We start from the raw sequence: 25,278 nt of genomic DNA on the forward strand, positions 1-25,278 counted from the left end.
TGGCGGTTAATTTTATGTGTCCACTTGGTTAAGCCATGGTGTGCAGATATTTGGTCAAATATTATTCTAGATGTTACTGTGAAGGTATTTGGTACATGACATTAACATTTAAATCAGTAGACTTTGAGTAAAGCAGATTACTCTCCATAATGTGAGTGGGCCTCATCTAATCAGTTGAAGGCCTTAGGACAAAGATTAACTTCCACCAGGAAGGAAGAATTCTGCTGGCAGACTGACCTGAGCTTAAACATAAACTCTTCCTTGGGTCTCCAGCCTTCTAGCCTCCACAACTGTGTGAACCAATTCCTTAAGTATCTCTCTCTGTCTCTCTGTCTCTCTCTCTATTTATTTCATTATATTTTAAGATTTTTACTATTTTTTAAGTAATCTCTACCCCCAACATGGGGCTCAAACTCACAACCCAAAGATCAAGAGTCACATGCTCTACTGACTGAGCTAGCCAGGCGCCCCTATTTTTTACTTTTTAAAGATTTTTTTGGTGGGAGACACCTGGGTGGCTCAGTCGGTTAAGCATCTGCCTTCGGCTCAGGTCATGATCCCAGGGTCCTGGGATCGAGTCCCATGTCGGGCTCCCTGCTCAGTGGGGGACCTGCTTCTCTCTCTCCCTCTGCCACTCCCCCTGCTTGTGCTCTCTCTCTCTGACAAATAAATAAAATCTTAAAAAAAAATTTTTTTTGAGAGAGAGAGAGAGTAAGCACACATGGGGGGAGGGGCAGAGGGAGAGGGAGAGAGAGAATCCCATGCAGGCTCCATGCTCAGTGCGGAGCCCAACGCAGGGCTAAATCTCATGACCCTGAGATCATGACCTGAGCTGAAATCAAGAGTCAGATGCTTAACTGACTGAGCCAACCAGGCACCCCTAAAGACTTTCATTTTTAAGTAATCTCCACACCCAATGTGGGGCTTGAACTCACAACCCTGAGAACAAGAGTTGCATGTTCCAGCTACTGAGCCAGCCAGGCACCCCTCTCTCTATAGATTTTATTGGGACTGTTTCTCTGGAACCCTTACACAGTTGTCTAATAAGAATTACATGAATTTTACTCCATTGAAGGGTATCACCTGCTTATGTCATGCTTCCTTTGAAACTATTCCATTAGTAGGATCTCTATCCTTTTCATCCACCTGGGTCTATCACAAGGATAATAGAAAAAAAGTCACAGATTTGGAAAACTTTATATATTAAACGCATTTTGGAAATATCTACTTTTAAGACCTGCTTGCTTTTTTTTTTTTTAAGATTTTATTTGAGAGCCAGGGGAGGGAGAACACGAGTGAGGGAGTGGCAGAGGGGAGAGGGAGAAGCAGACTCCCGGCTGAGCAGGGAGCCCGATGCGGGACCTGATCCCACGAACCTGAGATCATGACCTGAGCTGAAGGAAGGCACTTAATGGAATGAGCCACCCAGGCACCCCAAGACCTGCTTGCCTTTGACATCAAAATGTGATGGTAGTTACAATGGTGTGTGGAAAAGTAGTCACGTGAAAATGAAATGTTGAACTCTGAAGGATATTAAGAGACATTGTGGACATATTTGAACTGATTTCAGTTGTGGAAGTTTTTTCAAATGTCTGGAATGGGGGATACATGGATACAAGTGGTGATCTCATGGCTGACCAAGCCTGCCTTCTGGCTTTCTGCGCAGCGTAATGCTGTGTGGTTGCTTTGGCTTGTGATTCCTCCTGGAACATACATTATTTAGCTTGTTAGCTCAATGCAAGTTAATATTAAAATTCCTGTGTGGTCTTTGTTTTAAATGCATTTATGTCCATCACATCACCCATACATTTAAAAAATGGAGTAGTATATGAGGTAACTTAAAATATGAGTGGTTCTTCTGTGAATTTAGGTCAGATACCCTCTTAGTAACTAAGCTGCTGAATGTTGAAACTCCTTTTTCCCTGAAGGCACTTAAATCTTAGTTTTGGTTGGACGTCTTCCTGGTGGCTGAAAGCTAGTAACTATGGACATTCTTCAAGCTGTTTTCTCAAGTTTCTTACATTTTTCTTTTCTTTGACTTCACGTCGGCTCTTCCCAGCTGTTTATGTTTTGATCTGTTGTTTTCTAAATATTCAATTTCCTTTAATATGTTCAGTGGAAAATTTCAATTTCTAGGGTAGAGAATACTACCATTTATCAAAATTAGTTTATTGTGAAATTTAAGTCATCCATTAAAACCTGTTTTTGGTTTCACCGTAGTATTTTGCTGACGTTCTTATATGGGATACATACATAGCTGGTGCCTAGACTTGCGCTCCAGAGAGAGCTCAACAAATCCTTCTTCAACTAAGTCAGTTAATAAAACCCAACCAAAAGTTGATAGTAAAGAGAAGGGCAAACATACGGTACAGAAAGTGTTCTCTTTTAACAAATACCACTATATTTCCCTTTATTGCCCCATTTACTACTTTAAAATCCATACATATATGTTTTTGCTGATTTAGTTCTTTTTTTAAACAGGTTTTATTTATTTATTTGAGAGAGAGAGAGAGCATAGAAGAGAGTGAGCATGAGTTGGGGGGGTATGGGAGGGGGGTTGTGGGGGAAGGGCAGAGGGAGAGGGAGAAGCAGGCTCCCCGCTGAGCAGGGAGCCCCACACAGGGCTGGATCCCAGGACCCAGGGATCCTGACCTGAGCCAAAGGCAGACCCTTAACTGACTGAGCCACTGAGGCACCCTGATGATTTAGTTCTTGAATAAAAAAAATCATAAAGAAACTCTGGAAGGATACATAAGAAGTGAATAATAATGGTTACGTGGGATGTTGGTAGTAGGTGGATGGGACAGAAATGGAAAGACTTCTTTGCTGGATATGATTTTATCACTTTTTGGTTTTGAACCTTGTAAAATTATTCATTATTCAAAAATTGAATTAAAGAAAAGGAAATTGTATGAATGAAATCAATTTACAAGTCCCTCCCCAAGAAATAACCACTTAAACTAATACATACGCATCCCATTTGGAATGATGTTTATGTATACTAACAAAACTTGGGTGTATGTACAGGATTCACTAATATTAATATATTGGTTAATTAATAATGGTTTTTATTGATTTGTTAATTGGTTAATTAATAAATTTTTTCCCTTTTAAAAAAATTTTAATTCTAGTATAATTAACATACAGTGTTATATTACTTTCCGGTGTACAATATAGTGATTCAACACATGACTCAGTGCTCGTCACAATAAGTCTACTAATCAATGGTTTCTAAAATATTGTATTATTTGCATTGTGTGAATCTATCACTTTAAACTGCCTTAAGCACCTTTGAAACTGAGTGCTTTTATAAAGCATAACTTAAAGTAGTTTAGATATGGTGATGCACAAGTTTCGATAAGCTTTTGGGCTTATTGAAATAGGATTCTATTTATATAGCTGTCTCAGTTACCCATTTCTGCCTAATAAGTTACCCCAGAGTTTAATGGCTTAAAACAGCAATCTTTGATTTGCTTATTCTCCTGTGAGCTGGTAGTGTGGGCTGGGCTTAGCTGGGATGGCTGGTCCCTGCTGCCCTCGGTGTTGGCATGCTCTACTCCTGGGCTTGGGCTTATTCACATGTCTGGTGGTAGTTAGCTGGGTATCAGCAGGGGTGATGGAAGTAACTGGGCCAAGTGTCACTCACATTCCTGCAGGCTAGCCTGAGCTTCACATGCTGCTGCCTTCCAGCAGCAGCAGCAAGGGAGAGCAAGCTCCAATGCCTAGATGCTTTTCAAGCCTTTGTTTGTGACTTGTTGGCTCGTACGTACGTGGGCCAGGGAAGTCAGAGAGTCAGTGTGGGAGGCCAAGCACCAAGTCAGTGTGGTAGAGGGCTATGGGAGGGTAATGAGTACCGGGAGATGTGATTCAGTGTGGGGCCATTACTATGAAAGTAATTGTTACGATTTCTAAAAATGTCCATTGTTTTCTCAAAGCATCGATGTTCAACGAATTCGACTCATAGCCAGGGAATTCTGTAAACCCCTGAACACTAATGATAAGTTACAGCTGTTGTCATACTCTGATTTAAGGTTTTAGCACCACTTAATATTATCATTTAAAATACTAAGGGGCACGTGGGTGGCTCAGTCAGTTAAGCGTCTGCCTTCTGCTCAGGTCATGATCCCGGGGTCCTGGGATTGAGTTCTGCATCGGGCTCTTTGCTCAGTGGGGAGTCTGCTTCTCCCTCTCCCTCTGCCTCTGCCCAGCGCCTCCCCCCACCCAGCTTGTGCTCGCTGGCTCTATCTCTCTGTCAAATAAATAAATAAAATCTTTTAAAAAATAAAATAAAATACTAAGATCATATCACTGCCTTGCTCCCAATTTTCCCATGGCTTCTTACTGCGATCAGAATAATATTAAAATTTCTTGGCACAGCCCACAGGCCCTAAATGATTTTGTTTTTATCTACATCTACATGATGTTGTTTTCATGACATCATGCCCTACCTCTCGGCTGATAATTTACTGTTCTTTAGCTATAATCGCTATTTTTCTATTCCTTCAATGCATCAAATTCATTCCACCTCAGGGCTTTTCACTTGCCATTCCCTCCCTGGAATGATTTTCCCTCAGATCTTTGCTTGGATGGCTTCCTCTCATCATTCAGAGCTCTGTGCAAATTTTACTTCTTGAGAGCCGTCTGCTCTCCCCTCCTTCAGAAGTAGCCTCCTCCTATCCCAGATCACTCACTATCCCATTTCTTTCTTTTTTTTTTAATTTTTTTTTAAAGATTTTATTTATTTATTTATTTATAGGACAGAGGGAGACACAGCGAGAGAGGGAACACAAGCAGGGGAAGTGGGAGAGGGAGAAGCAGGCTTCCCACCGAGCAGGGAGCCCAATGTGGGGCTCTATCCCAGGACCCTGGGATCATGACCTGAGCCAAAGGCAGACGCTTAATGACTGAGCCACCCAGGTGCCCCTCTTTTTTTTTTTTTTTTAAAGATTTTATTTATTTGACAGAGAGAGAGAGACAGCTAGAAAGGGAACACAAGCAGGGGGAGTGGGAGAGGGAGAAGCAGACTCCCCGCTGAGCAGGGAGCCCAATGCGGGGCTCCATCCCAGGACCCTGGGATCATGACCTGAGCCGAAGGCAGATGCTTAACCGACTGAGCCACCCAGGTGCCCCACTCACTATCCCATTTCTATTTTTTTCATAACACTTGTTATTACCTGGAATTATCTTATTTATTCAATTGTTTGCCTGATTATTATCTTACTCTCCCTGCTAGTATATAAGCTTTAAAGGCATACTTTGTCTCTTTTGCACCATGTAGAATAGATAGTGGGTACTCAATAAATACATGCAGAATTAGTGGATTAAGTAAGTAAAGGCCTGGCCTATTCAGTCTTGACCTTGGAATCTTCACCTGTAAATTGGAAACGTTGGATCGTCTCTAAAGTCCTTCCCAAGTCATACATTTTGTTCTTCCCATGCCTATAACTCAGTTTTTAGATGAAGTTGGAGCAGGGGGAAAAAAAACCAGTCAATAACAAGGAGTGTGGGAATAAATATTCTATATATAACTTTCGTGTTGGAAAAAAACACACCATAGTGATTTCCAAATAAATAAGAATGTGGATAGAGTTCAGGTTGAGGAATGATGGGGAAACTTATATTGACAAAAATTATTCGGCATTCTTTGTCACTGCATCTATATACCCAAGTATCTTTTAAAAAGGCTTCTTCTAGCTTTATTGAGACATATTGACATATTGTATAAGTTGAAGGTATACAACGCAATGATGTGTTGTTATATACCCAAGTATCTTGAGTAAAAATAATACCATTTTTTTTTCCCTATTCCACTGAAAAAGCCAGAGCAAGGCAGATGGGAGCCCTCCCCTGGGTGGCCCTTGAGTGTCCACATTTCCATCAAGATGATGTAATGTAGACTCCAGAGCCACCCTGCCTAAGATGGAAGCCCAGCTCTGCCGCTGAGTCACTGGGAATCCGTAGGGAAGTTATTTAACATTCTGTGCCTCAGAGTGCATCTCTACACTGAGGATACCGTGGCACTTGCCTCCTAGGATTGTTGCAAGGATTAAATGAGATCATGTTTGCAAAGGGTGTAGCACTGTTCCTGGTGCACCCTAGCATTCAACAGATATTAGCTCTCGTTAGTAAGAATAATCAGGGAAACAGCAGCGGATGCGAAACCCAAAGAATGGCAAGTGAAGGCTGGTGAGTAGGCTGGGGTGAAGAGGGAGGTGGGAGGTTTGGAAGAGTTCAGGACATTTTGGACACGCATGAGGCTACACGATTAAGTAGAATATTGTCAGAGTTGAGCAAGTCATGTATGGCTACTTAAGGGATTTTGTTCTGCAAGGAAATAGTTGTTAAACTATTATATGTTTTCCAGGGGCGCCTGGGTGGCTCAGTTGGTTAAGCGTCTGCCTTCGGCTCAGGTCCCGGATCGAGCCTGCCTCCAGCGCCCTGCTCCGTGGGGAGTCTCCTTCTCCCTCCCCCTCTGCCTCCCCCACCCCGTTCATGCTTTCTCTCTCAAATAAATAAAACTTTAAAAAAGTATTTTTTTCCAAATGTGCCAGAAAAATTTGAATGCAATTGCAGTCAAATGCTCTACCACTGAGCTATACCCCCAATTTGAATGCAATTGAAATGTAATTTCCCCTATCTTGAATGTATGAATGTGGGATTTATATCAAAACTCTGTATTTAGGTAAAGTACATAGGGCTTGAATCAAAAAGAGATGCACAGTTTAAAATCATTCATGTTAGGTAGATAAATCACATCCTGAAACTTTAATCCTTGAGATGAGGTGGCTGCTATGAAGTTTCAAGGACAATCTAATCAGAATACAGTATAGCCTCATTAAAGTGTCGTTGACTGCTTGAGAATCTGAGAACATTTAGACCGAGACTGAGATTTTGCCCTTTTTATGGAAAAATAAAAGCATTGCCAAAAACATCAATATTATAAACAAGATTGTATCAAGAGAGTATAAAGTACTTAAAAGAATAAACACTGTTGATGCACTCTTTTAGCTATAATTGGTATGCTAATATAGTCAGTCCTTCACATAACATACTTAGGGACTTGAGTCAATAGATTAAGTCAACAGTATTTACTTGTGCATTACTAATATGCCAGGCTTTATTTGAAACACCGGGATCCAGTAACAAATGAGGCAGAACTGGTGCATCCCTTCACAGGGCTTATATTCTAGTAAGAAGACGAATAAAGGTTTGCATTCATGGGAGGATATGATTTGAGGAGTACAGTGTGCTGTGGGAATAGTACAGAAGTACCCATTGTAGTCTAGAATATGAGGAGAGATCTTCCGGAGAAAAACATGAAGCTGAGACCTGAAGAGTAGTAGAAGTTGTCGAGGAGAATGGCCTGGGGAATGGTGTACCTAGATGGAGGAAACTGTGTGGGAAGACTTGGACGCATCGCTCGGCTGACTTTCTGATTAATAGAGCGGGTCTGTCAAGGGCTTCTACCAACTCTTTGCCAGTCTGATTTGCATTTCTCTATGTACTTGAGCGGAATATAAATTGTTTTTCTTAAAAATCTTCTGTGATTCCAAATCTTCACAACTTCAGACAAGCATTGCTATTGTTTAAAAAATGTCCTCTGTTCTACACTTGATACACTCAGTAGGTCATTCCTGGTGCCCACTTCTCTTTGGATTGGTCAGAAATGTAACAGTGGCTTGTATGTGCAATCCAAATCCTTTACAATTTATATAACATTTACTATTGTAACATATTACTGCATTAGGGCGCCTGGGTGGCTCAGTTGGTTAAGCGACTGCCTTCGGCTCAGGTCATGATCCTGGAGTCCCGGGATCGAGTCCCGCATCGGGCTCCCTGCTCAGCAGGGAGTGTGCTCCTCCCTCTCCCGCTCCCCTCTCTTGTGCTCTCTCTCTCTCAAATAAATAAATAAAATCTTTAAAAAAAAAAAAAAAAAGAACATATTACTGCATGATACCATTGTCGCTTATTAGCGGTATGTAGCGGAACCTCTAATGTGTAGACAATAAAAAATGACCACATTTTCCATGTCAATTCCTGCACTCATAGGGTGTTGTGTGAGGGGAGTAGTGCTGGAGACCATTCTGTGGTATTTTTTTGTGTGGTATATCTTATATATATAATTTCGTGTGTGTGTGTGTGCACGTGTGCGTAATTTCAGGTGACTTTAGGTCAATAAACCAGATCTCTAGACCTGTACTGTCCAACATAGTAGCCATGAGCCACGTGCACCTATCTGGCAGTTAGAATGTGGCTCGTCTGAATGAGATGCGCAGTGAGTGTGAAATACACACCAGATTTCAAAGACTTGGTCCAAAAAAAGAGGAATGTAGAATATCTCATTGTTTTTTGTAATGATTGCATGTTAAAGGTGTTTTGTTTCATTGGATTAGGTACTATATGTTTATTATTAAATTGATTTCACCTGTTTTTTGTTTGCTTGTTTTTTACTTTTTATAAAGTGGCTACTTGAAAATATAAAATTGCATTTGTGGCTCACATTATACTTCTGTTGGCTGGCACTGCTCTAGACTTCTTTTTTTTTTTTTTTTTTAAAGATTTCATTGATTTATTTGACAGAGAGAGACACAGCGAGAGGGGGAACACAAGCAGGGGGAGCGGGAGAGGGAGAAGCAGGATTCCCGCGGTGCAGGGAGCCCGATGTGGGGCTCGATCCCAGGACCCTGGGATCATGACCTGAGCCGAAGGCAGACGCCCAACGACTGAGCCACCCACCCAGGTGCCCCTAGACTTCTTTAATTTGCCTATCTTAGCAAAGGCCGAGGCTAGTCAGGAGACATGGCTAGTATGTGCTGTGGCTGTTAGCGAGCATGGGGAGTCATCACTGCGGGTTAAGGAGTGTTTGGGTTTTAAATCGAATCAGTTACTGAAAGAGATCAACATCTGCAGGTGCAACGGAGACTTTGTTGGGGATGCGGGATTGGGGGAAGAAACTTGATCAGATGCTGTTCAAGTCCCACCTAACGATAAGAGGAGATCCTTAACACTGTCATGTTTATGAAAGTGGAACCATTATTCCCAAGGAGTTCTTGCTGCTTATTTTGCCCCTGAAGGCAAGGCAAGCCCATAAGGACTCCCCACGCTCGCTAACGGCCGCAGCACATATTAGCCATGTCTCCTGACTAGCCTCGGCCTTTGCTAACATAGGCAAATTAAAGAAGTCTAGAGTATGCCATGTTGTATCAGAAGAAAGTTAACCTGAAGAAATGGAAGTTGAGCCCCCTTATAAACGAAGTTCCTATATTCACATTCGCTGTTGCTAAGAATAAAGATGACGAACCCCAGCAACAATAGTTTGCAATTCCGTAGCCCATTTCATCTTGAAGTACATTAGTAATGTTAATTCATGAATCATTGCAGTTTGTCAAATGTTTAGTAGAGTGTTATTATCACATTTATGGATGAGGGAAGAGTCAGTGAAGGTAAAAGGCTTGCCCAAGTTAGAAAGTGTTTAGGAGAGCTCACTGACCAGCATCGAAGAAATGAAATGGAAGCCTTTTCCAAAGCACTTTTGAGATTGTTTTCAAAAGGATGTGGTAGTATACAATCCAGCGATTGCACTACTGGGTATTTACCCCAAAGATACAAATGTAGGGATCCGAAGGGGTACGTGCACCCTGATGTTTATAGCAGCAATGTCCACAATAGCCAAACTGTGGAAAGAGCCAGGATGTCTGTCGACAGATGAATGGATAAAGAAGATGTGGTATATATATGCAATGGAATATTATGCAGCCATCAAAAGGAATGAGCTCTTGCCATTTGCAACGACGTGGATGGAACTGGAGGGTATTATGCTGAGCGAAATAAGTCAATCAGAGAAAGACATGTATCATATGACCTCACTGATAGGAGGAATTCTTAATCTCGGGAAACAAACTGAGGGTTGCTGGAGTGGTGGGGGGTGGGAGGGATGGGGTGGCTGGGTGATAGACATTGGGGAGGGTATGTGCTATGGTGAGCACTGTGAATTGTGCAAGACTGTTGAATCACAGATCTGTACCTCCGAAACAAATAATGCAATATATGTTAAGAAAAAAAAAAGATAGCAGGAGGGGAAGAATGAAGGGGGGGAAATCGGAGGGGGAGATGAACCATGAGAGACGATGGACTCTGAAAAACAAACTGAGGTTCTAGAGGGGAGGGGGGTGGGAAGATGGGTTAGCCTGGTGATGGGTATTAAAGAGGGCATGTTCTGCATGGAGCACTGGGTGTTATGCACAAACAATCATGGATCACTACATCAAAAACTAATGATGTAATGTATGGTGATTAACATAACAATAAAAATTAAAAAAAAAAGGATGTGGTAGAATAGCACATCCCCACTTTCTACATTCCCTTGACTAACAGAATTGAACAACTGTGTGAGTGTTTTGTAAATGGACATTGACTCAAATGTACTTGCAGGGTTTAATATTTAAAGCAAGGATGTATAGACATTAATTTATTCCCTTTATACGTTCTTGTAACAGTCTTATTTGGGGCCTAGTTTGTTTAGGGGAGGGATTACTTGTTTGTTAGACACAGTCATTTATTGGCCCCATGAGCATTTATTAAACACTCATTATTGCCATCATCCCTGACCTCAAGAAGCTTATGGTCTAGTAAGAAGAGGCGGACATGTTAGAAATACCAGAAGGTGTTTCTGCTACTCTGATAAGAGGAGTAGGTCCTAGCTAATGATGTCCAAGACGGACATAGCACTTCCTGTGGACCAGGCACGATTCTAAGCATATTTCTGTGTAATGACTTATTCAACCTTTAGGAGAATCCTATAGATAAGGAATGAATAGTATTCCCATTTTACTCAATACTGCAAGTGGGCAAAAAGAGATTCAGTAATTTGCCTGAGGTCACAGTGAGTGGCAGAGCTTGGATTCGAACACAGGTAAACTTTGCTCTTTACCACCACCCACAGGTGTGTGTGCATTACCACCTGGGTGGACAGAAAACGCTTGTTAGGGAAAATGACCCTTGAACTGAGTCTGGTAAAAGGAGAAGCTGTTTGCTGGGATGGCAAGAAGGGGGTGTTCCTATTATGGTGATCCTACCAGAGACCTGGCAAAATGAAGCAGTTAGCTCAAAAATAAACAGGTTCAGGAGAAAGGAGAAGGGAAGGTGGAAAGAGGGGGGAAAGAGAGTAGGCCATTCCGAGCTCCAGGGAAGGAAAAGGTTGGAAAAGGAGGAAACTTGAAACTGCTGAGTACGTGAGTTTAACAGAATATCTAAGTATTCATTTACCAAAGCTCCTGCATTCCCTTAGCAAAGACAGTTGAAAACTTTTAACTCTGTTTAAGTCACTGGCTGTGTGACCCAAGGCAAATCAGTTTTGTTTTCTGGGCCTCGCTTTGCTCATTGGTGAAATCAAGGGTCAAGACAAAAGGGTCTTTGCATTCCCTTCCAGCACTGGTCTCATGATGTCTATGGTTCTAATGTGCAAACAAGAAGCCCAATTTTGAGGGGCGCCTGGGTGGCTCAGTCGTTAAGCGTCTGCCTTCGGTTCAGGTCATGATCCCAGGGTCCTGGGATCGAGCCCCACATCGGGCTCCCTGCTCCGCGGGAAGCCTGCTTCTCCCTCTCCCACTCCCCCTGCTTGTGTTCCCTCTCTCACTGTGTCTCTGTCAAATAAATAAATAAAATCTTAAAAAAAAAAGCCCAATTTTGAATTGATAAATGAGAAATTTAGATTTGCATTTGATAAAGATGACACTATTTTACATGGTATACCATGGTAAATTTTTTTTTTTTAAAGATTTTATTTATTTGACAGAGAGAGACACAGCGAGAGAGGGAACACAAGCAGGGGGAGTGGGAGAGGGAGAAGCAGGCTTCCCACCGAGCAGGGAGCCCGATGCAGGGCTTGATCCCAGGACCTTGGGACCATGACCTGAGCCGAAAGCAGACGCTCAACGACTGAGCCACCCAGGCGCCCCCATGGTAAATTTTTTAAAAAGTCTTCTTAAACTTTAAAATTCAACACTGGCTCTGGACACTTCCACTTGGAGAGTGTTTCCATGTGCCTCTCCACTCTCTTTTATGTTTAGCACACCTGATTCTCCTTTGGTTCTGATGTTTTCTTGTTTCTCACTTGGAGGTGACCTCTTTTCTTTTCCATCATTCTTTGGTCTCTCATCTTGCGCCTAACACTTCTGTGAAACTCTGTTCCCCTGAGTTTTCTTGTTTCCATTGTTTTAGCTACCATCTCTATATAAATATCTTCTGATTAAATGCTCTACCTTTTTTTTAGATATTATTTTTTTTAAAGATTTTATTTATTTATTAGAGAGAGAGACAGCGAGAGAGGGAACACAAGCAGGGGGAGTGGGACAGGGAGAAGCAGGCTCCCCACCGAACAGGGAGCCTGATGATGCGGGGCTCGGTCCTGGGACCCTGGGATCATGACCTGAGCCGAAGGCAGATGCTTAACAAATGAGTCACCCAGGCGCCCCTAGATATTTAAGTGCTCTTTACGCCCAATGTGGGGCTCGAACTCACAACCCTCAGATCAAGCAAGAGTCAGATGCTCTACCAACTGAGCTAGCCAGGTGCCCCAACTACTCTACTTTTTATCTCTAGTGGATATAGTCCCCCTTAGAAATGACATGGCTAAAACATGACTTTGCATTCAAATTTTCTCTGAAGCCTTTTCTCTTTATTAGAAAAAAAAATCACATTATTTTCTTCTTCCATGCTCAGTACAGAAAAATCAGAAAGTACAAACGAAAGAGTATAGTCATACCTATATTCTTACACAGCAGTGATTAATCACTGGTACTATTTTATTGTAGAGTTTTCTCTGTATATATATATGTGTGTGTATCGTGATGGTATCCCTACATACTGTTTTGTAACCTACTGTGAACATCTTTCCATTTCAATACATAAAATCATATATCATTTTGAAAGACTGTGGATTATTCAATTATATACTCGTATAATGTATTTAACCTAATTCCTGATGCTGGGAATTTATTTCCAACATCCATATAAATAGATAGAACAAACAGTGTTTATATGAATTCCCATTGCTTGCAGGCACTTATCACATACAGCTACTGTAGAGGTTACTTGAGCTTTGATGTATCTCCCCAAAATGATTTTATACTTTTTGAGACCAGATCTTTTTTTTTAAAGATTTTATTTATTTATTTGACAGAGAGAGTGAGAGAGCACAAGCAGGGGGAACAGTAGAGGAAGAAGGAGAAGCAGGCTCCCCACCAAACGGAGCCCGATTCAGGGCTCCATCCCAGGACCCTGGGATCACGACCCAAACCGAAAGCAGATGCCCAACCATCTGAGCCACCCAGACGCCCCTTGAGACCAGATCTTATATTTTTTTGTGTCTCTCATAGAGTTTAGGTTTGGCCTTGCATAAGGGAGACATTTAGTAAATACTCATTGAGTGAATGGGGAGATGAGGTTCCAAGTTTGGGTAACAGGAAGAATGATACATTTATTGACAGAAAGAGGGGCATTGGTTGAGGGAAAAGAGAAGATGGTGAATCTGACTTTTAACATGTTAGTTTGAGGTGATAGTATTCTTAGTTTTTTAAAAATATTTTTTAACAACTCCTGGAATAGCTTAATCTCTTGCCTGTCAATTTCATTTCAGGAGACTCAAGCTACAGGACAATTCCAGAGCCCTTTTGTGTTATTTGGCATCCTGAATTCCTTACTATAACACTTGGTTACTTATGGTGAGAATGATACTCTCTTTGCTTAATTTGTTTTTTTTTTTAAGATTTTATTTGTTTATTTGAGAGAGAGAGAGAGAGAGCATGAGCGAGGGGAGGATCAGAGGGAGAAGCAGACTCCCCGCTGAGCAAGGAGCCCGATGTGGGACTCGATCCCAGAACTACGGGATTATGACCTGAGCCAAAGGCAGTCGCTTAACCAACTGAGCCACCCAGGCACCCTCTCTTTGCTTAATTTGATTAAAAGCTGACATTTGAGGCTCTATTCCTTCCCACTGTTCCCTATTTAATGGTCTTCAGAGCGTGGTGGAAAACTCTGTGGTAGGGTGAAGGTAAAGAATGGGGGCTTCCCTTCTCTAATTTCTGGATGCCTCTATTATATATTCCACCAATCACGGTGTTACTGGCTTTACAATGAAAACCATGAATACATTTGTGTAGCAGGAGGATGCATCAGGAAATTCGTTGGTGAGACCAAGAATTTAGAAGTTGAAGTTCCTTACCTAGTATGTCTGGCTCTCCCCTGGTATCCCCCATTATAAATGCCAGACGGTTTAGTTAGGACTCTTGGCTGGCCCAAATTCTTAATGGCCAGGCTAAGATTTTTCTCATCTAGTTTAGATTCTGTGCGGGCCAGAGATTGGTTCATTGATCCAGAAGTCCATACCTGATACAAAAGGGCCAATCAGAGACACTCCAATGGACTATGGAATTGAGTTTTAGAGATCCTCACATAAGTCTGGTTGGTCTCTCGAATAGAGGAGCTATAACCTAACGATTTGTGGCCAAACATGTCCTACCATGCAGCTGGGAAAGCATAAAATGCCAGTCTGTAATAAGAGTAATGAAGTAGATTCCTTGATAATATACAGAGACAAAGATGGAGATAGTCCTGCCAGCTTTCTAGTCTCTGATTCTAATCCATTCCTGGGCCTTGACTGTATCCCTGTTTTGGTATTCTTATTCAGAGAAAGAGAATAAAATAGAGACACTGCAGTTGGTCAAGGCGTATGACTGATTTTTCAACAGATAAGTGACATACAATGAACTGCACATATTTAAAGTGTACAATTTGATAAATATTGACATTTGTATATACAGGTGAATACCCTTTGTCATTCTTCCCCTCACTCCCTACTCTTATTACCAGGCAATCACCCATCTGCTTTCGGTCCCTACAGATCCATTTTGATTTTCTAGAATTTTATATAAATGGAATCATGTACCTTTTTGTGTGTGTGGCATCTTTCACTTTTGAGATTCATCCAGGCTGTTATGTATATCATGTTGTAGCCTGTTGGTGGGGGGACAGACAATGGTTACACAATGTTTCTTGTAGAAGCCTGCCAATGAGGACTCTCCATCACAGAGAATCTATTCTGAGCCTTTGATGCATATATCCCTGCCTGCTTGTTTTCTCCCCTTGAATATCTCACAGACAAACGTAACATGTCTAAAAAGGAACTTTTTAGGCAACAACCCCCACCCTTCCCCCCCCCCAAAAAAAACCTCCTCCAAAATCCGGTTGCTCCAGTCTTCCCCATCTTATTAAATGACATCATCTTTCCTCTAGTTGAATGGGTCTTCCTAGTTGCTGGGTCATCCTCCTCAATAGATCACTAATCCATCTGTCTTTTTTTTTTCTGTCTCTACTGCCACCACCCTATTCGAAGATGCGTTGTCACTAGTCTGCTTACTGCAGCCTTCTTCCCAGTCTCTTGGCTTGGCTTTTGCCCACGGCCAACTCAGAGAAGCCATGGTGATTCTAAAGCATACATTGTCTCTTCTCACTCTCATACTTAAAAAGCTCATCAATGGTATCATTTGCACTTGAAATCAATTCCAAACACTTCATTGTGGCCTGCAAGGCCCTACAGGATCTAGCCTTTGCCAACATCTCCAACTTCCTCCTGTTCTCCTCTTCTCCCTTGGTACTCCGTGGCCTCCTTTTTTTTTTCTTTCTTTCTTTCTTTCTTTCTTTTCTTTCTTTCTTTCTTTCTTTCTTTCTTTCTTTCTTTCTTTCTTTCTTTCTTTCTTTCTTTCTTTCTTTTTCTTTCTTTCTTTCCTTCTTTCTTTCTGATTTTATTTATTTATTTGAGAGAGACAGAATTAGAGCATGAGCATGAGCAGGGGGGAGGAGGCAGAGGGAGAAGCAGACTCCCCCCTGAGCAGGGAGACAGATGGGGGCTCGATCCCAGGACCCTGAGATCATGACCTGAGCTGAAGGCAGACACCACCCAGGCGCCCCATCAGTGGCCTCTTTTCATTCTGCAAAGGCACCAAGCTCATTCCCATTTCAGGGCCTTTACCCATGATGAGCTTTTGGTATGAATGAAAGGGTGAAGGAGAGAGGACTGCAGCCAGAGGGCTACGAATGGGCAAGTTAAAAGGGAAACTTGTGTGTTGTTTGAAGACACAGAATAAGAAGTCAGTTGAGACATAGAAATTGAGGACCCTTTGGGCAGTGGGGGTTTCTATGGGTGCAGTTCTCTGTAGAGTCGGGACATAGACTGGAGCATCGAGGCAGAGAGAGGAGCTCCTCCTATATCTTTATTTTTAGAACCTTATACTTACAGAGTCCCCAGGAAAGTTTTGATTCCTAACCCTCCAAATTCGAGCTCCTGTAAGTATTTAATGAATAGGAGCTGTGCTAGAAGTCGGCTCTGAAAAGTTTTGACAGAAGAGGGCAGGGTTAAAATCTTCTCAAAGATCCCCACACAGAGTTAGTGTAGTTATGGCTAGGGTCATCCTTGATGTTAGAAAACCTGTACAGATCCTTTAGATCCTTTCCTCCCTCTGACTCTTCCATCTTGAGTTTGACCTCTCCTTAACACCCAGTTAAGAGCTCACTTACTCTAGTGCTCATCAACTGACTAAGGGGGTGGGAGCATGTTGGTTTCTCTTTGCTTAGCAAGTGTGTAATTATTTATTTCTGTGTTTAAACACACAACCCTGCCTTGACCTCACTGTAGTGTGTGTGTGTCTGGCTACTTTTCTTATCTGGACTAGTTTGTGAGCCACAAGAGAATAGAAACCTTCCTCCTGATTCTGTTCCTTATTCCACTCAGTGGAGTAAAGGGCTAAGCAGACACCCTGTGGGCTCTCCATAAATGCTGGTTCCATTCAGTAATGGATCAGATGAATGTTTCAAAGAAACACAAATTGAGCAGAGAGATGAAAAATGTGTCCTCATACTTCTCGTTTGTTCTTTAATCAGAGTGAACATTGTAATCCTTTGGTTTCACAGCTCTTAGGCACACAGCAGGTTTACAAATATTTCTTGAGGGACTAGGCCTCTGCCATGACTTTGTGCTTTTTGGCGCATGGGCGTGCGTGTGCGTGTGTGCGTGTCCATATCTGCCTATGTGGTTTCTGTCTTGGTGAATTTTTATAAATATATAATTAAACTGGTGCCATCAAAACTTTGGAGAGTGTGGTGGGCAGAATTCTAAGATGACCTCCAAGATCCTTGGCCTCTGGTGTAGATGCCCCGTAAACTCCCCTCCCCTTAAGTGTAGTTGAGACCTGTGCATATGCTGAGGTCACTCTGATGGTTAGGCTAGATTATATGACAAAGGAGAAGAGAATCTGAAGATGTAATTCAAGTCCCTTCTGGAGGTGAGAGTTCTCCTGCTGACCGGACAAAGCCAACAGCCATGTTATAAACTGCCTATGGAGAGGGGCAGTCTCTTAGAGCCTGTAGATGCTGAGAGTCTCAGTCCTACAAGCATGAGGCATAGAATTCAGACAACAATGTGAATGAGCTTGGAAGAGGACTCTGAGCTCCCCATGTGAATGCAGCCCGGCTGACACCTTGCTTGCTGCCTTGTAAGACCCTGAGCAGTGTACCCAGCTCAGCCATGCCTGGACCCCTGACCCATGGAAACGGAAATGTGTGTGGTTTTAGGCTGGCCACCAGTCTGTGGCAGGTCATTGTGCAGCAATGAACAATTACTAATACAGAGGATACTCTAGCTGGAATTTAAAATGTTTGCCATTATATTAGTTTGTTACATTGGATGACGTGAACAGTAACAAATGAGAGAAACACATTTTCTCACGTTTCTCATTGAGGCTACGTGTCGGAGATCCAAGCGTCAGCAAGTTTGGTTTCTGCTGAGGCCTCTTCCCTTGGCTGGCCGACTTCTTCCTGTATCCTCACGTGGTCTCTTCTCTGTGTGCACGCAGGTATGTGTCCTGATCTCCTCTTCTTACGAGGACAACAGTCATGTTGGATTAAGACCCACGCTAAAGACCTCATTTCAATTTAATTAACTCTTTAAAGAATTCATTGCTGAATAAGATTACATTCTGATGTATCAGGGGTTAAGATCAAGCATATGAATTTTGGGGAGGGGGACACAATTCAGCCCCTTATAGCCATTATCCTTTTCTGTATTCTTTGTACCAATATTTTCTTTTGACTTGTTTTCTTTTTTCTTGAATCTCTGTTGTATCTCCCCATTCTTCAGATTTTTACCGTACAATTGTATTTCAAATGCTTTTCTCAGTTCTTGACATTTTTGGGTACAGGTTAGCATGTAAAATCCTTCATAATTACATCTGTAGCTTGTAGTGGCCAGTCTGATATTAATAAAAACATCACTTTACATTTGCATATATTCTTTACATGTTTATAAGATACTTTCACATGCCTTATTTGACTTGAAATCCAGAATAACACGGTGAGCAGGTCCGGCCAATATCATTATGATCCCTACTGTAAATTCAGGAAAACACACTCAGAGAGTTGATGGGGCTAAAAATGTCACATAGCATGTAAGTGTCTTCTAACTCCAAGTTGGAGTGCTCTGTCCACTAGATTAGCTATTCAAAATATCCTAACCCAAACAGCAACTAATTCCTACAGAATAAGTGTATTTATAATGACTTATTCCCATCTGGTTGTTCAAATTCAGATTCTGTAATTAACCCTCTCCTTGTTATGCACCATGAAGGGTTTTCTTATCCTGTGACTAAGGGCCGCTGGGGCCACACCTGATTATTCCATTTTCCTGTCTTTTCTGTTTGAGAATTTATTGTAAAACAACCCCACTTGAACCTTTTTATGGCGGGGTGATGCAATGACTTGGATGTGTATCAACTCAGTTTTTATTTATTTTTGACCTACCTGCCAGGTTTTTAATATATGCTGAAATCGATTGCTTTAAACATATCTCCTCAACGAGACTATAAACTTCTGTAACAGGTGCTTTCGGCATAATAGGCATTTTGTGTGTAATGTAGGCATACGGTAATTAATGAATAAGCATGGTAGAGAAGCCAATGAATGCATTCTGGTTAACAAAGATGAATTGTGTTGAAAATACTGACAGGTAAAAGATAATAATGCAAATTCCATGTGCATTTGGAGTTGCTTCTTTTCACCAGTTTGATAAAGCCTAACAATGTGGTCATGTCTTTAGTTCTAGAAAGTCTTTGAGCAGCTGATTATTTTCAAAGTTACCTCAAACCCGCTGCTACAATTTCAGCGTATGGAATTTGAAATACCAAGTCAGCAATGCTGAGAGCTCAGATCCCTGCTCCATTCACTGGTAGGCAAAGGGAGAAATATTAGGAAATGTAACGAACTACAGTCCCCACACTCAGCCAATCACTTCCTTCAGGAAAACACAAAACAAAACAGTGAGTAAACTGGCTGTTTACAGCAAGCGCCCACTATTTATCCTAGGAGGAGACTGGAATTACAAGTAGACTAGGCGAACGGAGAGGTGTAAGAAGGTGGCCTCAGCCTGTAACCTTCTGGAAGGCAAGGAATGACTAGGAGACCTGCAAGGGGGAACAACAGGCTGGACTGGGGGTTTTGTTGGGGGCTAGGCTGACCGAACTGGGAGGAGAGTCAAGATTCTGACTTAGAATAGCAGCCGTCGTGCCAGTTTGCAAGCGGTAGAGCCCGGCGGTTAAGAGCTTGGGATCCTGGGTCCTGCTCTGTCCCTTCCTAATTCTGTCACCTTCGCAACTTGCTTGACCTTTACGCCTCGGTTTTCTCACTGGCAAAACGGAGAGGAGAATAATGTGGACCTCGTGGAGGAGCTGTGCGAGTTCAGGGAATTAACAGTTCAGCGCGTGGTTTATAGTAAAGGCTCAGTAAACTGTGAAACTGCTGGATCTGTTGTTATTCTTCCTCTTCTTCTTAATGCTCCGCACTCCCGTAGGGAGGGGAGACACGAGGCGCTCGGCGCACGGGCAGGCAGATTTTGAGGTGCGCGCCCCGCCGAGGTGAGGTGCCCGGGCCCCTCGGTGAATCTGAGGGGCCGAGACTACGGCCGGCCTCCTCCTTGGAGCCGCCAACCCGGGGCGGGCGCGCTGCCGGCCCTGGATACTTGACGGTTTTCACCTCTCCTGCCTCCTGGGCGCTAGAGGCCATGTGGGCTCAAACGCGAGCGTCCCGCTTGCGGAGGCGTGAGGGCCACTTGGCAGGCCGGGCCCACCCGCGCTGCGCACCGGCCGTGGGGGAGGAGTTCTGCTCGGACCCTACACACCGTCCTAGCCCCAGCTCTCCCCCCACCCCGCCCCCCGCCTCCCGCGCAGGCGCCGCCGGGGCCACCCCCGCCGCCATGTTTCCCCCGCCCGCGCGCTCGCTCCCCCCGCCCCCCTCCCCTCCTTAACTGGGCTCCCGCCCCCTCCCGCTCCCCCTCCGCCCCCCCCCCCCCCCCCCGGTGAGGTCAGGCGGAGGCTCTGCCGCTGCGGCCGCCGCAGCTCAGCTGGCATTCCGGGGAAGCCTGGAACGGGCACTTTCGAAAATAAGTGGAGCGGCGTTCGGGTTAGGGTCCGTGCTCTCCGCCTGCGCGAGGGCGAAGCGACCGGGGCGAGCAAGGGGCTGCGGAGGTGCGGGGCCGGTGTCTCGCAAGCCGGAGGGAGCCCCGGCTGCGCCGCGCGACTCGCTCTTTGGCCCTCGGAGCGCAGCGGCGGGCTGACGGGCGGCGGGACGCGGGGACGCGGCAAACAAGGTGAGGCAGGCTCCTGAAGTCGCAGGGGCTCCATCAGCCACCTCCCCGCCTCCGGGACCCGGCGCGGCGAGGCGGTGCGCGGTAAGGAGTTGCGATCTGCACCGGGGGCAGAGGGACAGGGAACCAGCTGGGCTCTTTGCACGCCCCCCCTTCTTTTTTCTCTCGCGTGCGGGTGCGCGCTCATCCCTGCACCTTCTCATCCTGACCTCCCGGACTCGGAGGCTCCGCCAGACGCCTGGGTTCTTTCAGCACCCTCCCGACCCCAGTTTTCCTTTGCTTCTTTGTTATCCCTCCAAGATCTTCTTGTCCGGGCTTCGCTGTCGCTGCCCTGATGGTCTGGGGTCCCTCTGCTCGCCTCAGCCCCACTGTCTCTTGCCCTCTAACAGTTTCGGCTTTGTGCCTCCCAGCCCATCCCTCCCTCGGAATCTTCTAACTTGCGAGGCTTCGCTGCTGGCTCGAGTCAGGAGCACACTCCTCTTCTTCGAAGCTTTTAACTCCTCTCTGGACGTCTTCATCTCTGAATGTCTTGGCTTCTTTGGTTTAATCATAGTTGACTAATGATTTTCTTGGAAGCTTGCTGTCTAGCCGACGGCTTACTGAAATTGATGGGAATGATCTTCTAGTATATATTAGCTAAGGAACTCAAAAGTTTCTTTCTAGGTTTCAGTAACTTAGTCCAAGAACCACAGCCACTTGAAATGTATGTTATGTACGTTTGTGTGTTTGTACGCAATCGTAGCACATGGCCCTAAATCTGATTCTTCTTCCACTGCTGAGCAGGCCTGAGAGAGAGAGAGAGAAAGAGAGAGAGAGAGAGAGAGAGAGAGAGAGAGAGAGAGAGACTTTGGATGCCTGCTTCCATTTCTCCATCTGCAAACTGGAATGTTCATCTTTTATTGTACTCAGAAAGAATTCTAGGGGTTTGGGATAGTCACTCAAGTTAGTGTAGGCTGTTTACTAAGCACACTGCATGGGAACTGGAAAATTCGGGGTTTCAAACTGCGTTTGTTGGGAGGGCACCTGCCTTAAAAATTTTTTTTTTTTTTAAAGAAGCCGGAGTTTCTTAGTTTACATCTCCTATTTGCATAAACCCTTAAGAAGCAGCATTTACAAAGCATGTAGTTAGAAAAGAGACTACTTTGCTGTGGACTGGAGATTAGTTTGCTTAAGTCAATTTCACACAGTACCACTTACTTTCTCAGCGATGTCCAGTCGCTCCCATTCTGAGGCTCATTTACTCACTTGCATGCTGAAATTAGTGTGTGAAGAAAATTGAATGGAAAGGCTGAAAGTGGAGGCAGATACAGTGAATTAGCACATGCTGACGTTCGTGGCTGTGTTTTTTTGGAAATGGGCTGTATCTAGTGCTCAGATTTGAAAAGGGAGAAAAGTAAAATGATCAACCAAGCAGTTATGACATCATTTTACACTTAAAAATAGTAGCTCCTTGAATTGCAAGTTTTTATTACTATCCTTATACTTAGAATGATAGCATTGTCGGCTGGGTATGTGATCAGGTGTTGCCATTTACATGATGTGCATTAACGGGCAGTAATCTCAGAAGAAACTGAGTTGGGAATGAAGATAAGGGCTAAATTTCACTGTCCTGGTAGCAATTGTGTTGGCAGTGAGACAAGGAATGTTAAGTTTCTGCTGCAGCATCCGGTGATGTATTTAGAAAATAGATGAATAAGAGCCTCAATTTCCCCTGGTTTTAAAATCTGCACTTTCATAAGCACACTTTGAAAAGTGTGGTGTGACTCTATGGAGTTTGAAGTTGAGGTTCTGAGGAAAGCAGTTTTTAGGAGAACAGTAATGGCTATTGATTATCAGTTTAGTTAGATGGATTGCAGATGATCTGTAGTTTCCCTCATTTGTTTGGTAAATTCCTGACTTCACTTTAGTTTTATTAAAAAAAAAAATGGAATAGAGTAGGGAAAGAGGATTTATAGTAATAGGGCCAACCTAAATCTGTAATTTTCTTGGCAACCCGTTCTGGAAAGACATACTAACTTGCAAACTGTTTCAAGGAAAACAGTTTGTATCATTCTGTTATTTTTTTTCCTTTTGTGATTATTATTGATACTAAGTCTAAGATTGCCACCAATATGAACTATTTGTTTGCCAGAAAAAAAATAAAGTTGGTTATGAGTTCATCCTGAGCATTTTGCTCTGAATCTTTTCAACATGTCTCAATATGTATTTGATAAACCCACTTGGTAGACCTAAAGGTTATCAGACCGGGTGTTTCAGATGTCACTAAACATAACTGCAGTTTGCTAATGAATTGTCTTTCTCATTTTCTTTACATTTTACATTACTTTTCTTCATGTAATTTGACTTGCAGTAGTGAAATGAGACTGAGCAGTTTTCAAATTGATTTGGATGTTTAATAAACTACTACAACCTCCTCAAAGTATTTTTTCTTAAATCCAGTGCTTGAAACGGATCTATTTTTACTGCTGTGAAATAACTCAACAATTTGCCAGGCATCATCAGATTTCAGAAAATGTAGAAAGATTATGGAAAAATGAACAGCCCTAGAGAAAGTATCTCAAAATTAGAGGGAAAAAAGGCTTTTTTCAAGTTACTGACATTCATATCAATCAGCTTTTAAATATATTGTTCATTCATTTAGTAATTTATTTGACAAAATCTGTTGAGCACCTTCCATTTGCCAAAGCCCTCTATTAGGCACGAGGCCCTGTATTATTATGAGGCATGATCCTTGCCCTTGTGGAGTCTCCCAGAGGCTATAGTCCACCAAAGGATAGAGACAACAAACCAGTAAACAAACGAAGAAGATCCTCACAGATTGTAGGAAGAACAATGAAGGAAATAAGTAACGAAATGTGATATGGAGACCTGAGAAGGGCTTATTTGGCAAGGATGGTCAGGAAAGGCCTCTTAGCAGCGAAGGTGACCTTTGAACGGAGACCTGAAAGAGAAGAGAGAATAAACCTACCTTGTGAAGGGCAGAGAGACGAGTAAGAGCCAAGGCCTTGAGGCAGGCAAACAGACAGCAGGGTGTTTGAGGAACAGAAAGCAAGCCAGGATGGCCAGCCCCAATGACATGGGTGGGGGGAGTTGTTAAAGGTGTTCCAGAGCCTAAAGGGAGTCGGATAATAATATAGGGCCTGGAAATTCTGAAGAAGAATTTGGGTTTGATTCTCAGAACAAGGGGAAGCCAGGGCAGAATCTTTATGAACTACTTTTCTGTGGAAGGTCACTGGCTGGAAAAAAAATTACTCAGTGGAAATAAATAAAAATGTGTTTTGCAGAGGTTCTCTAGCTACTCAGTTGTTTACATTAAGACTCGAGAATGAGAAGCTTTGTTTGATATGTATGCTAAATAAATAAGTAATTCAGTTCTTCCACTCTGTGTAGATAAGGGGGTAGGGGACTGAGAACTCTGAGGTGAATGTGTTGAAAAGCAGTTTACTTTCCAGAGTTATGTCACCTGTGCCCTGAGGTAAGTTGTCACCAGCTTTATTAAAAATCGGACCATTGTTCAGCCTAAGAATTTGTTTTTCAAAGAATGATGTTTTATTTTCTCATAGAAATATGTTTCCTTTGGAAGGTTGGACGTTTCATTTGAATATGAAAGAATATTTCGGTTTTAGAAATGGCATGTGAGATTTTTCAGGGGAGTTTCCCGTTTTCCTTTACCTGTTGCCTTCTCCAGAGTTTTTTTTTTTTTTTTTTAAGATTTAAAAAAAGTTTTTATTTAAGTAATCCTTACACCCAATGTGGGACTCGAACTCATGACCCCAAGATCAAGAGTTGCGTGCTTTTCCGACTGAGCCAGCCAGGCGCCCCTCTCCAGAGTTTTCCAATTGCCATTCTTTGAGAGATTAGGGTTACTCTATTCCTTGAGGCTTACATGAATTTAGATTTGGTATTTATTTTGTGCCCTGAGCTCTTGCTCAAAAGCAATCCAGCTTTGAGGTCTGGTTGGCCCCAAATAGGAATTCAGATGGTCGTCGACATTCCATAGGGGTAAATCTTTTTTTTTTTTTTTAAGAAATTTTTTTTTTTTTTTTTTTAAGATTTTATTTATTTGACAGAGAGAGAGACAGCCAGAGAGAGAACGCAAGCAGGGGGAGTGGGAGAGGGAGAAGCAGGCTTCCTGCAGAGCAGGGAGCCAGATGCGGGGCTCGGTTCCAGGACCCTGGGATCATGACTTGAGCCGAAGGCAGATGCTTAACCATCTGAGCCACCCAGGCACCCCCATAGGGGTAAATCTTAATGTTATGGGGCAATAACCTGCGAAAAAATCTTCAGCAACTCCCACAGAGTCTACTTCCTACTCCTTAACTTAGCACTCAAGGATTCTTCATGGTTCGAGCCAAGTCAACTGTCCTCCATGTCTTTATTCTCTTACATGAATCCTCCGTTGGTTTAAACTGATTTTCTCCAGTTTGGAACTTTTCTGCTTAGCTTCATTCTTGGCCTAGAGTAGGTACTCTCGTTGGTACGAGTATGGTAACTGCTCGTTGAATGGATGCCATGCCATCATCTCTTTGAAAAGCCATCTCCTTTCTTTTCTGTCATTGCAAATCCCAACGCTTGTCATGGAACAGTTCAGA

At 43.1% G+C, this 25,278-nt stretch overlaps 1 protein-coding gene across 1 annotated transcript in view; it reads left to right on the forward strand.

Moving 5' to 3' along the window:
• Positions 1 to 20,413: 20,413 nt before the first annotated feature.
• Positions 20,414 to 25,278, forward strand: part of KLHL13 (kelch like family member 13) — a 203,618-nt gene continuing 198,753 nt past the window's right edge. The window contains exon 1 of the mRNA XM_032391353.1: positions 20,414 to 20,770. The gene's annotated coding sequence lies outside the window, so the exon portion shown is untranslated. The remainder of the gene's footprint in view (positions 20,771 to 25,278) is intronic.

The sequence above is a fragment of the Phoca vitulina genome, unplaced genomic scaffold, assembly GCF_004348235.1.
Source record: "Phoca vitulina isolate PV1807 unplaced genomic scaffold, GSC_HSeal_1.0 scaffold62, whole genome shotgun sequence".
Classification (NCBI taxonomy): domain Eukaryota; kingdom Metazoa; phylum Chordata; class Mammalia; order Carnivora; family Phocidae; genus Phoca; species Phoca vitulina.